This window comes from Haliotis rubra, unplaced genomic scaffold (assembly GCF_003918875.1).
Source record: "Haliotis rubra isolate DU_JTF1 unplaced genomic scaffold, ASM391887v1 Scf531, whole genome shotgun sequence".
In the NCBI taxonomy this organism is placed as follows: domain Eukaryota; kingdom Metazoa; phylum Mollusca; class Gastropoda; order Lepetellida; family Haliotidae; genus Haliotis; species Haliotis rubra.
In genome coordinates this window covers 700,260-716,907 of record NW_025767226.1, presented here as the reverse complement: position 1 = coordinate 716,907, position 16,648 = coordinate 700,260, and the positions used below count along the sequence as shown (strand labels likewise).

Genomic DNA, 16,648 nt, shown 5'->3' with positions numbered 1-16,648 from the left:
GAGCATGTTCGGGCGAATGGTACAGGAGAGGCAGAAAAGTGTGTTAACAGCTCGTTTACATTCAGCTGTCAATCATGAGCGAGAGAGTACAAACCGTGAGAAAGGATAAGTATTATAAATATACAATTTATAGTTAAAGTTTTCAATATCAGGTAGTCTTCAGAAACACATGAAGATTCACAGTGGAATCAAACCGTAAGAATGTGTTGAATGTGTGAAAACATTTACACATTCAAGTATTCTGCAGACACACATGAGGATTCACAGTGGAATCAAGCCTTGTCAGTGTGTTGAATGTCCGAAAACATTTACTCAATCAGGTCATATGCGGACACACTTGAGAATTCACAGTGGAAATCAAGCTTCATAAATGTTGAATGTGGGGAAAATTTACTCATTCAAGTAGTCTGCAGAGAGGGTTATAGGAAAGAATGTATATCTAATACATATAAGCATTAACCGTGGAACCCCTTGTTATCGTGTGTTGAATGTGGAAAAATATTTTCACTGTCTGATGCTCTTAGCCAGTGAACAGTTCAACTGATCAACTGATTGTTGTTTTAGTGTTATGTATACATAGCAAGGTGGAAGATTGATTATAGTTCTCCAGTGGTAGTTTGGGTTAACTTGTGGCAATTCACCGCATACAATCCAAACTGACATAACTTGGATAAGGTTAAACACAACAACTATGTACACATGTCTTTAATGAGTATTCTTGAGTGAGTGAGTGTGGGGAATTGAAGCCGGGTCTTCGTCATGACATGCATGCACGAGAAAGAATATACTATCCGTACCAGGTTAAGAACAATACTATTCATGATGAAAATGTGCTTCCTGACGGAATCAGCTTTTCATGACATCACTTCGAGGCTGCCAGCTGGAGTATGTCACACCAGGGATTCAGTCAGTATACAGAACTTGGTTCAACCAAAATAGGCCATGCGTCAGAATGAGGTGACTTTGGTTAACGGTTGATTGTGATTATACCTTGGTGAGCATGGTTCAAACAGTCAGTCATGGGTTTCGATCACAGTCAAGTGCCCTTTTGCCTTTCTTCACTTTTGAGAGACTACAGTGCTTAGTCGATTTTAAGGACTCAGCATGGATTAAAACGGATATATGTGTGACAAATGACTTGCGTATATACAACTTAATATCGTCTCATAAATTTTATATAGAAGGAAATGAACAGAATGAGTTTCATCTACGTTTTTCATTTTCATAATAATGAGAATGTAATGTGTGTGTGTATTTGTGTGTAGTGCGTACATGCCTGTCTGTACATGTGTGTGTGCATGTATGTATGTGTGTGCGTTTGTGTGTGCATATGTATGTGTCTGTATGTATGAGTATGTGTCTGTATTTCTGTTTTACAGGAAAAAAATACAACCGTGAACACCACACAGTTTACATGGTTAACCAACATAACATCTGTAAATGTTGCCTACTCTCATAGATATGATTTAGTGATAAAGATTTTGGTTTTTCCAGTGTTAAGGTTATGATATTAGGTAAATGCAACACGACATTTAGAAAACAAAAGATTTCAAGAAAGACGACCATATTTGATTTCCTTAATGAAATCGTCAATCACCACCCAGTAGTTCCATCATCCAGTAGCTCTCCCCAGTGTCGATTGACCATCACCTAACAACCTAACAACCGTCAATCATCACCCAATAGTTCCCTCCACTGTCGATCATCTGTTGACTGACCGTGTGTGTAGGGCTACTACTGGGTGATGATCGACAGTTTTTTTAAGTACTGGATGTTGATCGAACGTTGGGGAGAACAACTGGTTGACGGTTCGTGGAACTAATGGGTGATGATCGACGCTCGGTGGAACTGCTGGATGATGATAGAAAGTGGGGAGAACTAGTGGCTAATGATCGACGAGTGATGGAAATACAGGGTTATGATCGGCAATTGGTGGATCTGCTGGATGATGATCAACAGTGGATGATTCAACTGCTGGGGGATGATCGATGGTTGATTGGAACTATTGGGTGATGATTTACGGTTGATGGAAATGCTGGATGATGATTCACAGTGGGGAGAACTACTGGGTGATGACGGTTGGAGGGACGGCTGGGTGATGATCAACAGTAGGGGGAACAACCTTACTGAATTACTGGGTGCTGGTGACAGTTGGTGAAACTGCTGGGTAACGAGCGACAGTTGCTGGAACTGATCCTGATCGAATTTAGGGAGTGATGATCAACAGTGGGGACAACTGCAGTGTGATTATAGACAGTGGGGGTAACAACTGTGATAATTGACAGTGTTTAAGTGGTGGTGGTGTTGATTACTGGGTGATGATGGACCAGTAGGTGAAACTGCTGGATGATGATCGATACCAGGGCAACTAATGGGTGATGATCGATAGTGGGAGGAACAACTGGGTGATGATCAACGGTTGGTGAATCTCTCTCTCTCTCTCTCTCCTCTCGCTCTCTCTCTCGCTCTCTCTCTGTCTCTCTCTCTCTCTCTCTTTTGGTGGGGACTCCTGGATGATGATGAGCAGTGGGTGACGATCGACAGTTGGCGGAACTGATGGTTGGTTATTGCCTCTTGGAAGACCTACAAGGGCATGATCAAGAGTGGGGAGAACTACTGGCTGATGATCGGTAGTGTAGGGGAGGAACAACTGGGTGAGGATCGTTGGTTGGTAGAACGTACTTGATGTTGATTGACGGTGTATGTGTGTGTGTGTGTGTGTGTGTGTTGGGGGGACTACTGTGTGATGATCGGCAGTTCGTGGAACTGCTTGTTTGGTGAACAAAGGGGAGAACTACTTGGTCATGATCGATGTTTATTGGAACTACCGGGTGATCAACCGCAGTAGAGAGAACTATCGAATGGGTACAATGTGTGAAGCCAATTTCTGGTGTCACCTGCCGTGATATTGCTGAAATATTGCTAAAAACGGTTTTTGATAATAATCACTCACTCACTACCTCAAGGAGATGGAATGTGACTGTTGACCTTCTAGTGCCGCACAAGCTGCTTGGGTGATACTCTCCCCAGGGAGCGGAGAACTAAAATCAAGTGCTAGTGAGTAAGTGAGCTTAGTTTTACTCCGCATTCGGCAATATTCCATCAATATCAGGTCCATCAAAATTATGCTTTATACATTGTGCCCATGTGGGAAATCGAACCCGGATCTTCGGCGTGACGAGTGAATGCTTTAACCACCAGGCTACCCCACGGCCCGTGCAGCTAATGAGTAACTGGGGTAACATAACATCTATCGCGGCCTAGGTGAACTTGACGAGTTATAAAAGTCACATCATAATAACAGGAGTTTATGTAACAAAACAGACATTTCTAAACCTATTAGGGGCGGTTGGGTAGTCTAGTGGTTAAAGCGTTCGCTCGTCACGCCGAAGACCCGGGTTCGATTCCCCACTTGGGTACAATGTGTGAAACCCATTTCTGGTGTCTTCCGCCGTGATATTGCTGGAATATTGCTAAAAGCGGCGTAAAATCATACTCACTCACTCTAAACCTGGTAAAGTATCATATTCATAAAAAGACAGTGTCAGATATCAAAATCTAACAAGTTAAGGCCTCAAGATATGTTCAGATGGTGGGACACGTGTGTTTAGGCGTACAGTGTAGTGATGCGGTTTTGACATGTCTTCTTCAGTCAATGATATGGTTCAGACACACAGTGGATAATTATCAGGGAAAGTTGAGGATTTGAACATTGACAATTTCATCAATGCTGCTGGGATGACTTCATATTTCAGTTTTAACTTTAACCATATACATGGGTTAACATAATTATGTCAGATCTGCAGGTGTTTTCTTCAACATCCTAATACCATCCCAGCTGGCTATTGACATTGACAAGAAAATTGACAACTGGAAAATAATGATGTTTACAAGTTCATGACACAATAATTGTTTCATAATTTATACAAGTAAGCAGTCACTTTTCATGCACAGAATGTATCGGTATGTATTGATATAAAGGAACCTGATGTATTCCAAACACAACAACTGTCCATTCAAATAATGCAAGAGGGAACATAACTCAGCGCAGTGTTATGAGAATCTCTCACACACACACACACACACACACACACACACACACACACACACACACACACACACACACATATATATACATACATACATACATATAAACATATATCTATAAATCTTTATATACATGTATCTATATATATATATCTATATCTATATCAATCTATCTATCTATCTATCTATCTATCTATCTATCTATCTATCTATCTATCTATATATATATATATATTTTTTCATTCCACTGAAGTTTTGCTAGTGTCATGTGAAGTAGCTAATTGTCTAAGAGTTACTCGCCAGTCCTACATTATTGCGTCGAGAACAGCATCAATTTTATCTTTGGTTGTCACTTCACGAGGGCGACGAGACCCTTGTTCGTCTTCGGTGTTGCGCCTGCCCCTTGTAAATTCAACACACCACTGTTTGACCGTACTATATACAGCATTGTCACCTAATGTTTGCGTCATGTCATCATCAATTGGCCTGGGCTTACACTTTTTAAAATGAAAATACTTCATAACAGCCCTGCATTCGGTTCTCTCCATCTTGAGAGGGAATGATAGGGTCATGCTGTTTGACAGTTATATATAGCACATTATAGGAATTGATGTTTTGCATGTCAAGCACATGCGGAGATACTGTTTTGGTGAGTTCGTGCGATCCGTTCATGGTAAGGCTGGAAACCTTTGGGACATCCATCGTCAACTCGTGACGGGTCCGAAGAGCAGGGTACTATGTTTGAACTCACAATTGAGTCACAGAACGGCAGTGCGTTAGGCATCTGTTGAAGGTTCCCTTGCGACCCAGTTAGCATTTAATCCATGAAAGAGGTGGGACCCTAGACTCAGTTACGACACACCTAGCGTTTATAGCTGTTATATCAGGGAGTCTAATTGTCGCAGATCTCATCGTGACCATAGGTCATGTGGTACCCAGTAATCGATGTACATAGTTGTCTCCCGTAGCTGATGACAGGATCCTCAACTTTATACATTACCTATATTACGGCTTTACTGAAATGGATGACTTTAACAATTTTGTTCATGCTATACTTAATGCGTCCAAATGTACAGCTAGCAGGCTGACCTTGGCCGTTTCAGCTCATCAGATCTGTTTGAAAACAAACAATCGTTATTGTAAGAAATATAGTTTCAGTTCGACAATAACATGATGTAGGGCTGCGATATTGCTCCATGCGACGTAAAACAACAACGATAACAACAACAACAACAAACACAACAAGAACATTGCAATATTCATATGGGTGTTTTGGTATGACTTGAAACACTGTTGACGTCGGCCTATAAATACAGGATAAATTCATAACAATGATATATAATATATATGTGAACTTTCTAAATCTACATTGTACGTAGTTAACATCGTAATATTAATTTAGTGATGAGTGCTCAATGAACCTTTTGTGGTGGCAACGTGCAGGGCCACAGTGAAAACAGACTGGCCCCCGGCCTCTATTGAGGTGTCAGCCTGGTTCCCTGGGTATTCTGCGCTGGCGCTACACTGTCTTCACTACTAGGAGGCAGCCGCCAAATGGCCAGGTCGGCAGTAAAGCAGTCTTTTCTAAAAATAGCTACAGCCGCGCTCGCTACGGAAAAACTGGTCGTAAAATATTACAGCTTCACCCCCAAGCCGAGAGGTCGCAGTGGTGCCACTCAAACGTAAGTAAATGCAACAGATTACAATTCGAAGGTAGAGCCTTCAGTAGCCGAGAGCCGCGATGCGGTCCTATACAGTCAAGACATGACCCTGCATCACGGCCGAGAACACCACCTTCATAAATCCTATTCAGATTCTAGTGGCCGATTACCCCCCGTATTTTCTTGAGATTTTTTAAATATATTTCCTGTGGGTTTTTGACTGAAAAGTCGATATCGATGTACTCCCAGATAATTTGCCTATACATACACGTAACTGTCATATTTTGGTGATCATACATTTAGATATTAATGGGCCTGAAACCCGTTGAGTTCTTGTTTCAACGATAGCGAGCTGACATGTTGACATGTTGTGCGCATGCGCCAAATTTCTATAGTCCGTATCGGAGGACGTTCTTCATTAGCGGTAGGCAATACTCTCTCTCGCCTCCCGTTTCGCGCGCTCGTGATTTGGGTGAATCACACTTAATGTATATTATATTTATCTGCTTTTTGTCATAATTTACAGATTTTCCTTGCAGAGAGGATTCCATTCATATCTCTACAAAAAAATATGTCCATGGGATCCAGCAGATTTATTAATGTACAACGTAGTGCACAGGACACTTAAGGGGGCACGATCTTGTCACTTTCACTCTCTGGGACCACGATTTTCCCAGTTCAACGCCTGGCCGAGAATTTCAAGTATTCTCAAAATTTTCGTTTCTGTGTTGTTAAAAAAGATCCAAGCAGACTTTAATTTAAGATTAGAATGTTATTAGTTATTACAGTCATAAATTACATTTCGCTGGACAATATGAATGTTTGAAGTTAATCTATTGTAAATTATTGTTAAACATGCGGGGTAGACATAGCTGTACAATATAGTCTGGTTATGTAAAACAAGGTCACAAATTTGTCGTATTCACAGACTGTGTATGAGATATATTTTTCTGAATGATATAGATTTCAGGAGGTCTGTTTTAGCTCGGTAGTATTATGGAGATAATTTTGTGTGTAGACGTAATGTTTGTTGCAAGGTATATCAAATTCAGACGTCATTACATTTTTCTTTAAATCCAAAAATGAGGTGATTCTATTCTACATTTAGTTTAGTACCGGATTTATTTTCTATCTATTTTATAAGGTTGTGGCTCAATAGTTTTACCTGTGTACATTCAAATAACAAATGAATGACATTTTCAGTTTCAGCATTGCAGAAAGAATACAGAGAATATGCTACAATTTTATATTGGAAAATGTTTTTATCTGTTTCAGCATTCTATGAACAGTATGGTGTTGGAATTATCTTAACTTTGTCTTATACGTAGTTCTTAACGGTAAATAGTTGTCCATCCAATTATATTTCGATATTTCTGTATAAATATCATTTTGCCATTGTTATTGACTATGTTTTCCTTTAGGGCAATATCCTTTACACTGCAGCATAGAATAGTCTGCCTACTTTTCCCTCCATGTATAAAGTTATGAGGTTACATGGATCGAATGGTTCTTCCAATATGCTATCCAATGGTACAGAATCTGAGATTCTTTCCATAGATTTTTTATAGATTTGATAAGATCTGTATGTTCTCAAAGAAAAATACTTTAGAGGATATATTAGTACAACTGAATGTTTCACTTTAGGAAAGTTATTAATATATTTTTAAATGTATATACACACATATTTATTAGGAATTATCCTGGTTATGAAATTTGTATTATATCTATTTATTGACAAAGGCGTTTAATGATTCACTAGGTGTACGTTTGTCACAAACGTTTAACGATATACTCGTTTTGTTTTTATCCCCCCCGGCATATAATGCGGGGGGATATAGTCGACGCCGTATTCATTTTGTTTCTGGAGCATAACTCAAGAACCGTTCATTATTTTTCAACAAAACGTGGTAGATATATCAAACAGAACCTTAAGTGGTGCCTTTTGCTATTTGAGGAATTTTGGCGTTTTTATTTTTCCCGGTTTCCATGGAAACGATTCGTTTCCGGCGCACAGCTCGAAAACTTCTCAATATCTCTCAGCAAAACTTGGCAGATATATGAGACAGATCTTGAAGTGGTGCCTTTTGCTATTTACAGATTCTTGTCATTAATATTTTTTTCGGTTTCCATGGAAACGATTCGGACTTAGTCTCAAAAGGGAGGGTCGGGTTTCGTTTCCGGAGCACAACTGCAAAACTTGGCAGATATGTGAGGCAGATGCCAAAGTGGTGCCTTTTGCTATTTGGCAGATGTTTGGCATATTTTTCCCGATTTCCATGGAAACGATTCGGACTTAGTCCCAAAAGGGAGGGGTGGGCTTCGTTTCCGGAGCAATACTCAAGAACCGTTCAATATTTTGCACCAAAACCTGGTAGATATATATGAAACAGTACCTTAAGTGGTGCCTTTTGCTATTTGCAGATTTTTGTGATTGATTATTTTCTCGGTTTCTATGGAAACGATTCGTACTTAGTCCCAAAAGGGAGGGGTGAGCTTCATTTCCGGAGCACAACTTGAAAAGCATTCAGTATCTTTCAAAAGAACTTGGCAGATATATTAGGCAAATTTTGAAATGGTGCCTTTTGCCATTTACAGATTTTTGGCATTTATGTTACTCATGATTTCCAAGGAAACGATTTGGACTTAGTCTTAAAAAAAAATAAAGCTGGACTGTCAGATGATTTGTTCTTTCAAATATGTGGGGGCCGGGGGGATATGTCATATTCTGATGACTCTTGCTTATAATATACACGACGTAATCACTATATATATATTGCCAATAATCCCATGACATGATATTAAACTGTTCACTTTATTTCTGCAAGAACTGTACCAAAAAAACGTAAAAAACCCCATGACATGTCCTCCTTTTGACCAATCGCAAGCATCCCTCTGACAGTTCCGTACCAAAAGGGTATTTTTAAGTTCACCTTTCTTCGTATAATTATGAAGAAAATAGTCATATGATAATGAACAATCAGAAGCCAGATCCGGGCATAATATTCGAGCATAAATATTACATTTGATTTTCGCGAAACAGGTGCTCGCGTTGTACACAGTAAGATACATGGTAAACTATCCAATTGTTTATCTATCCAGGACATTATTCAAATGGTGAGCGAGTGAGTTGAGATTATAGTCACACCGGCAATATTTTAGCCATATCGTGACTAAAACAATTCATTTATCACTCCCTCCATTTCTGGTGTCCCTCGCCGTGATATTGCTGGAATATTGCTAAAAGTGGCGTAAAACAATACACACTCACTTCATCTCCATCAGATTACCTGGAACGGAAATTAGGTGAGATATATACTAAACAACATACAGATGTTATCTTTCTCCGGGGTTGCCAAATATGTACAACATGCAACTAATGTGGTGTCGTATTTTCAGTAATTTCATTACATTTGAAAATAAGGCTCGATCTCTGTTAATAATGATGAAACGTTAGTCAAAATACATCTCCAAAATCAAGAGAGTTTGGGAATCTAAGAACTAATTTCTAGGTAGATAGCACCATCCATTTAGCTATTACCTCCTTTCTCATGAGCGATTTCCTAATTCATTATAATTTGTGATACTACCAAAACGTATCCGGTTACAATGTGGATTTTGTATTGAAACAGATTGGCTCATCGTGTATATGTTTGTGTGTGTGTGTGTGCGTGCGCTCGCTTTCGTACGTGCGTGCGTGTGTCCTCTCTGTTGTCGCTTGACGTCAGAGGAAAATCAACTTTCGTCAACAAGCCATTTTTCACATTGAACGTAGAAAGTTATACATAAGCATACAAATCAATTTCATATATTGTTATGTAGTTCAGATATCACGAAGTATTTTATTCGCACAAAGTTTCATTAAAGATTCCAAATAAAGAAATCATCACGTTGTAAACGGAGACATTTACTGCTTATCAACGCATAATAAAATTGCGGACAACCTTTAACAAAGTCTACTTTCCAAATCGCCTGTGTATTTGTGCTTCAAATTTACATCATCGGATAGGAAATTTAATACTCTACATATCTGTGTTATAGCCGTAGCTAGAAGCAGTGCATCACTAACGCAATTCTCGCTCAACGTTCATTTTTCAGAACTTCAGAGAAAATAAACCTCTGCTTCCAGGGGGTTAAGTCTTCTGTGCACTACGTTGTACATAAATACATTAAGTGTGATTCACCCAAATCACGAGCGCGCGAAACGGGAGGCGAGAGAGAGTATTGCCTACCGCTAATGAAGAACGTCCTCCGATACGGACTATAGAAATTTGGCGCATGCGCACAACATGTCAACATGTCAGCTCGCTATCGTTGAAACAAGAACTCAACGGGTTTCAGGCCCATTAATATCTAAATGTATGATCACCAAAATATGACAGTTACGTGTATGTATAGGCAAATTATCTGGGAGTACATCGATATCGACTTTTCAGTCAAAAACCCACAGGAAATATATTTAAAAAATCTCAAGAAAATACGAGGGGTAATCGGCCACTAGAATCTGAATAGGATTTATGAAGGTGGTGTTCTCGGCCGTGATGCAGGGTCATGTCTTGACTGTATAGGACCGCATCGCGGCTCTCGGCTAAGCCTTCAGTAACATTTACTCTTTGAGTTGTTTCTCATTCGTTCGTAATCGTCGGTATCTATCATGTTACCGTTCGCTTAGCCGAGAGCCGCAATGCGGTCTCCATGCGGTCAAGATATGGGTCTCTCGACTACCATTCGGTATCTTCACTATAGGCGCTTCTGTGACCAAAGCAATGCTTCCCCTACAACGATGTTGTATCAGTCGTGTGCCACTGTTCCGAAGGACGAAAGTAATTACATAGGAGAAATGCAAACGGAGAAATGCACTTCGGCGAGAATGGATTAGTACAGTGGGCCCCTTCCGCCATATTCTGTTATTCGCAGCATCCGTCATTTATATGATTATTTTGAGGGGTGAAATACATGCATTAAACCGGACACCTACCTACCAGATTGAACTTTTTAAATCTATATTGTGCGTAGTTAACATCATCATATTAATTTAGTGATGAGTGCTCAATGAACCTTTTGTTAGGTCCCTAACATTAAACCTCCCAAAATATTTCTTATAACGGACTAATGAAAAGTTCCCTAAATAAAATGCATTGACCACTGCGAATAATAGAATAAGGTGTCTGGTATAATGCAGTTTTACCTGAGGGGTTTAGGGTTACGGTTAGAATACTAATCCAATAAGGTAGGTAGGTGTTCAGTGTAATGCACGTGTGCCAGCACTTCAACAGCTGGTACACGTGCTGGAACACGTTTAGGATGATATGAGAGATTTTCATAGCACAACGCCTTTCCATATCCAGTAGGAAGCTTAAATATACTGAACCGCAAAATAAACGCGAGTTACTATTTTCAAAACATACGTTCCAAATGCATGCGTGCATTTCACTCCAATGTGAAGCTTTATAAGGCAGATCATTCAAAAAACACCATAGAACACAAAATTTACTGTGACAACGCGGAGAAAACATGCCAGGTCTAACTGAACAGCAACGAGGAATCGCCGTTGGAATGTTGCAGACCGGATCCACACCAACTGCAGTGGCCAGGCACTTCAGATGTCACGTGACAACAATCACAAGACTATCCGCAAGGTATCGTCAAACCGGTAATGTTCGAGACCGACCACGTTCATGACATCCCAGGGTAACAACGCCAGCGCAAGATCGTCACATCCGGGTTACTCATCTGCATAACCGACAGCAACGAGCAACACAGACAGCTGCAACCATTCAAGGGCCACAACGTCACATCTCTGCAGACACTGTTTGTCGTCGTCTGAGGGCAGCAGGGATCAGATGTCGCCGTCCTTACGTCGGACCGATTCTGACGCAACGTCAACGCCAAAATCGTTTACAGTGGGTGCGACAACAACAGCGTTGGCAACGTCAACAATGGCAACAAGTGTTGTTTTCTGATGAGTCCAGATTCAACTTGTCCCACACCGATGGCCGATTACGTGTATGGAGACGACGTAATGAACGTTACGCCAACTGTTGTGTTGTGGAAACTGACCGCTGGGGAGGTGGAAGTCTCATGGTATGGGGTGGCTTCAGCTACCACCATAGAACACGTTTACACGTGTTTCGTCAACGTGTGACTGCTGTAGTCTACAGAGACCAGGTCCTTCAACACCACGCTGTACCGCTATTCCAGGCCCAACCTCAGCTCCAGACGTTCCAGCAGGACAATGCTCGTCCTCACACTGCACGGGTCTCTATGGACTTCCTCAGAGGGAACAACATTGCTGTACTGCCCTGGCCCTCTCTGTCCCCGGATATGGCACCAATCGAGCATGTGTGGGGTGAAATTGGTAGACAGATACAGACAGCTGCTCAACCTCAAAACCTTAGAGATTTGGAAGCCAGATTGGTCAGGGAATGGAATCAAATTCCCCAAGCCTTCTTTCAGACACTTGTTGACTCGATGAGACGTCGTTGTGCTGCCTGCTTGCAGCCAATGGAGATCACACGCGCTACTGATTGACACACTGTTTCGTGACATTTTTGGTGTGTGAGGGTGGAGTGATAACATATGCTTTTACAGTAAACTTGAGTGTTGTTTTCACCAGAGATCACGACTCATTTCTTCAACAATCACTTGTCTGTTGTTTTTTCATAGTGTTAAGATTGTTTGTTCCACAGATTCAGATATATTGACATTTCTAAATCAACTTTCGTTTCTTTTGCGGTTCAGTATATAAATTGTGCACATATTATTTTTCATGGTGACATGAACAGACATTTCATTACAAAGACATGTCGTTGAAAATCACATGTTTAAAACTTGTATTCTCAGGAAAGGTTCTGTCGCTGGATCTAAAGAACCGGAAACCGGTGATCTAATGAAAGAACTCGTTGATGGAACACTGGAAATAGTTTCCAAATGGTTTGGAGAATCATCAAAAACCAACAAAGCAGTCTCATACATGTTGTGAAAGCCTGGAAACATTTTTGAAATCAGGTTACTAGAAAAGGTCCATGCTCTGTCACAGTGGAATCTAGACTCGGAGAGCTGAATGTCGGAAAACATTCCAACTATCAAATAATCTTCAGACATACATGAAGAAATCAAACCCTATGAATTTTTTGAATGTGGGAAAAAAAAATGCAAGATGAGATACGCTTCAGGTACATATGCAGATTCACGTTGAACGTAAGAAACAATGAACATTCACTCACACATGAGGATGCACAGTGGAATGAAGCCCTATTAATGTGTTGAATGTGGGAAAATATTTACACAATCAGTTAACATGCAGACATATATGAAGATCCATAGTGGAATCCAACCTCAACAGTGCATTGTGTGTGAGAAATCATTTACATACTTATGTGACGTACAGAAACACATGAGGATTCACAGTGGAATCAAGCCTTATGAATGCGTTGAATGTGGGAACAAATTTACACGATCAGGGACTCTGAAGACACACATGAAGATTCATAGTGGAATCAAACCTCATAAGTGCATTGTGTGTGAGAAATCATTTACATACTTATGTGACCTACAGACACACATGAGGATTCACAGTGGTATCAAGCCTTATGAATGTGTTGAATGTGGGAAAAAATTTACACGATCAGGTACTCTGAAGACACACATGAAGATTCATAGTGGAATCAAACCTTATGAATGTGTTGAATGTGGGGGAAAATTTACACAATCAGGGACTCTGAAGACACACATGAAGATTCACAGTGGAATCAAACCTCACCAGTGCATTGTGTGTGAGAAAACATTTACACAATTACGTTATCTGCAGACACACATGAGAATTCACTGTGGAATCAAGCCTTATCAATGTGTTGAATGTGGGAAAAATTTTACAAAATCAGGTCATCTGCAGACACACATGAAGATTCACAGTGGAATCAAACCTTATGAATGTGTTGAATGTGGGGGAAAATTTACACAATCAGGGAATCTGAAGACACACATGAAGATTCACAGTGGAATCAAACCTCATCAGTGCATTGTGTGTGAGAAATCATTTACACACTTGCATGTCCTACAGACACATATGAGGATTCACAGTGGAATCAAGCCTTATCCATGTGTTGAATGTGGGAAAAATTTTACAAAATCAGGTCATCTGCAGACACACATGAGGATTCACAGTGGAATCAAACCTTATGAATGTGTTGAATGTGGGGGAAAATTTACACAATCAGGGACTCTGAAGACACACATGAAGATTCACAGTGGAATCAAACCTCATCAGTGCATTGTGTGTGAGAAATCATTTACACACTTACATGGCCTACAGAGACACATGAGGATTCACATTGGAATCAAGCCTTATGAATGTGTTGAATGTGGGAAAACATTTACACTATCAGGTACTCTGAAGAAACACATGATGATTCACGCAGGAATCAAACCATATGAATGTGTTTAATGTGGGAAAAATTTTTCACGATTATATAATCTTAAGGTACATAGGCAGATTCACAGTGGAGCAAAACATTATGCATGTGTTGAATGTGGGAAACAAATCACATGGTCAGATGGTCTGCAGATACACATGAAGATTCACAGTGGAATCAAACCTTATCAGTGCATTGTGTGTGAGAAAACATTTACACAGTCACGTAATCTGCAGACACACATGAGGATTCACAGTGGAATCAAGCCTTATGAATGTGTTGAATGTGGGAAAAAATTTCACAATCATGTATCCTTAAGGTACATAGGGAGATTCACAGTGGAGCAAAATATTATGTATGTGTTGAATGTGGGAACAAATTCACACAATCAGGTAGTCTGCAGACACACATGAAGATTCACAGTGGAATCAAACCTCATCAGTGCATTGTGTGTGAGAAATCATTTACATACTTATGTGACCTACAGACACACATGAGGATTCACAGTGGAATCAAGCCTTATGAATGTGTTGAATGTGGGAAAAAATTTACACAATCAGGTAATCGGAAGAGACATATGAGGATTCACAGAGGAATCAAGTCTTATGAATGTGTTGAATGTGGGAAATGTTTTACACAATCAGGGAGTCTGGAGACACACATGAAGATTCATAGTGGAATCAAACCTCATCAGTGCATTGTGTGTGAGAAATCATTTACATACTTATGTGACCTACAGACACACATGAGGATTCACAGTGGAATCAAGTCTTATGAATGTGTTGAATGTGGGAAAAAATTTTCACGATCATCTTATCTTAAGGTACATAGGCAGATTCACAGTGGAGCAAAACATTATGCATGTGTTGAATGTGGGAAATAATTCACACGGTCAGGTAGTCTGCAGACATACATGAAGATTCACAGTGGAATCAAACCTCATCAGTGCATTGTGTGTGAGAAAACATTTACACAATTACGTTATCTGCAGACACACATGATAATTCACAGAGGAATCAAGTCTTATGAATGTGTTGAATGTGGGGGAAAATTTACACAATCAGGGACTCTGATGACACACATGAAGATTCACAGTGGAATCAAACCTCATCAGTGCATTGTGTGTGAGAAAACATTTACACAATCAAGTAATTTGCAGACACACATGAGGATTCACAGTGGAATCAAGCCTTTTGAATGTGTTGAATGTGGAAAAACGTTTACAATGTCTTGTACTCTTCAGAAACACATGAGGATTCACAGTGGAATCAAGCAGTGAAGATAACTGTGTTGGACTAGGGAAAGGATGTACACCTTCAGACACCCTGTGGAAACACATGAGTAGTCAAAGTGGAACTCCGTCTGATCCATGTGTTGAATGCGGGAAAACATTTGCACTGTCAGATGCTCCTAGCCAGTTAACGCGTCAGAGGATTTCCAGTAGAATCAACTGATCATTGATTTTTACCAGCATGTATATTTTACACTGCATATATATCTTCATACACGTTTATATTTTTCACAAATTATTCTTAACAAGGGAAGTCAATGTATGTGCAAGTGGCTGTGCATAATATTTCTTGTTCATGGCCCCGCATTTCCAACGCAGCAGTAATAAACTAGGAAGCGCGTCCACGCCAACCATTAACTATTTAATCGAAGATAAAGTTAATCCGCTGTGTCGGTACTGGACTTTCTTCTCGGGTACATCCCTTGATCAATTGCAGACAAGTATTCCCATCCCAGCAGGTGCATGTTTTACCACCAGCTAAGTTGTAATAATCGAAAATCAACTTTTGTTGACCAAGATTTTGTCGTTAATGCCATGGCCAAGCGCTGACAGAAAGTTTGTTAGCAGCTGGCGCAAGTTGACAGTGGCTACACTATAAAAATGATCAAGTCTTCTTAGGTAATTGCCTTCTTACCACCTACCTCATGTTGTAAACTTTGTGTCATCGTGCATCTGGAAACTTTAGAGAAATTTGTTAACGATAAACGAGTAGAGCTGGGAGGTGTAAAATCTTGGGTTTTCCATCTCAGGCACACTTGCTTGAATAAACCCAAGGAACTCACATCTCTCTTTTCTTTTTTCAAGGTAAGAAACATTTAAACTTTATTCTTGTTCATGTCTGACTTGTTATTTCTTTGTAAATATCGTTTAGAACATGCCAGAGTTAGGTTTGGCACATTCCTACGATACTGAATACTGAAGCACTCTTCGAAATACCTGCCATTGTAAATGCTAGTTCAAAATAACTGTTTCTGTAAGCAGTTACCGTACATACTCTGTTATGCTATACATTGCTTATATTACCTGACTTAGATTGAAATTGTAATAGGATATCAATGATTACTTTTGTATGTCATTATTATGTATGAATTGATGCATTTGGAATGGCATGTTAGACACTTGCTTGAATAAACCAAAGGAACCCACAGCTCTCTCCTTTCTTGTTTCAAGGCTTGCTTCTAACAGCTAATATCGTCTCATAAATTTTACATTGAGGAAAATGGGTAGAATGAGTAGAG

The 16,648-nt window shown here is 40.0% G+C and overlaps 1 long non-coding RNA gene across 1 annotated transcript; it reads right to left on the bottom strand.

Annotated features, from left to right (window-relative positions):
* Positions 1-219: 219 nt before the first annotated feature.
* On the bottom strand, positions 220-14,368 carry LOC124253092. The gene is made up of 3 exons (XR_006892092.1): positions 14,303-14,368; positions 13,883-13,966; positions 220-278 (listed from the first exon to the last, which is right to left on the bottom strand). It is a non-coding gene; the product is annotated as an uncharacterized LOC124253092 (long non-coding RNA).
* Between the last annotated feature and the right edge of the window lie 2,280 nt (positions 14,369-16,648).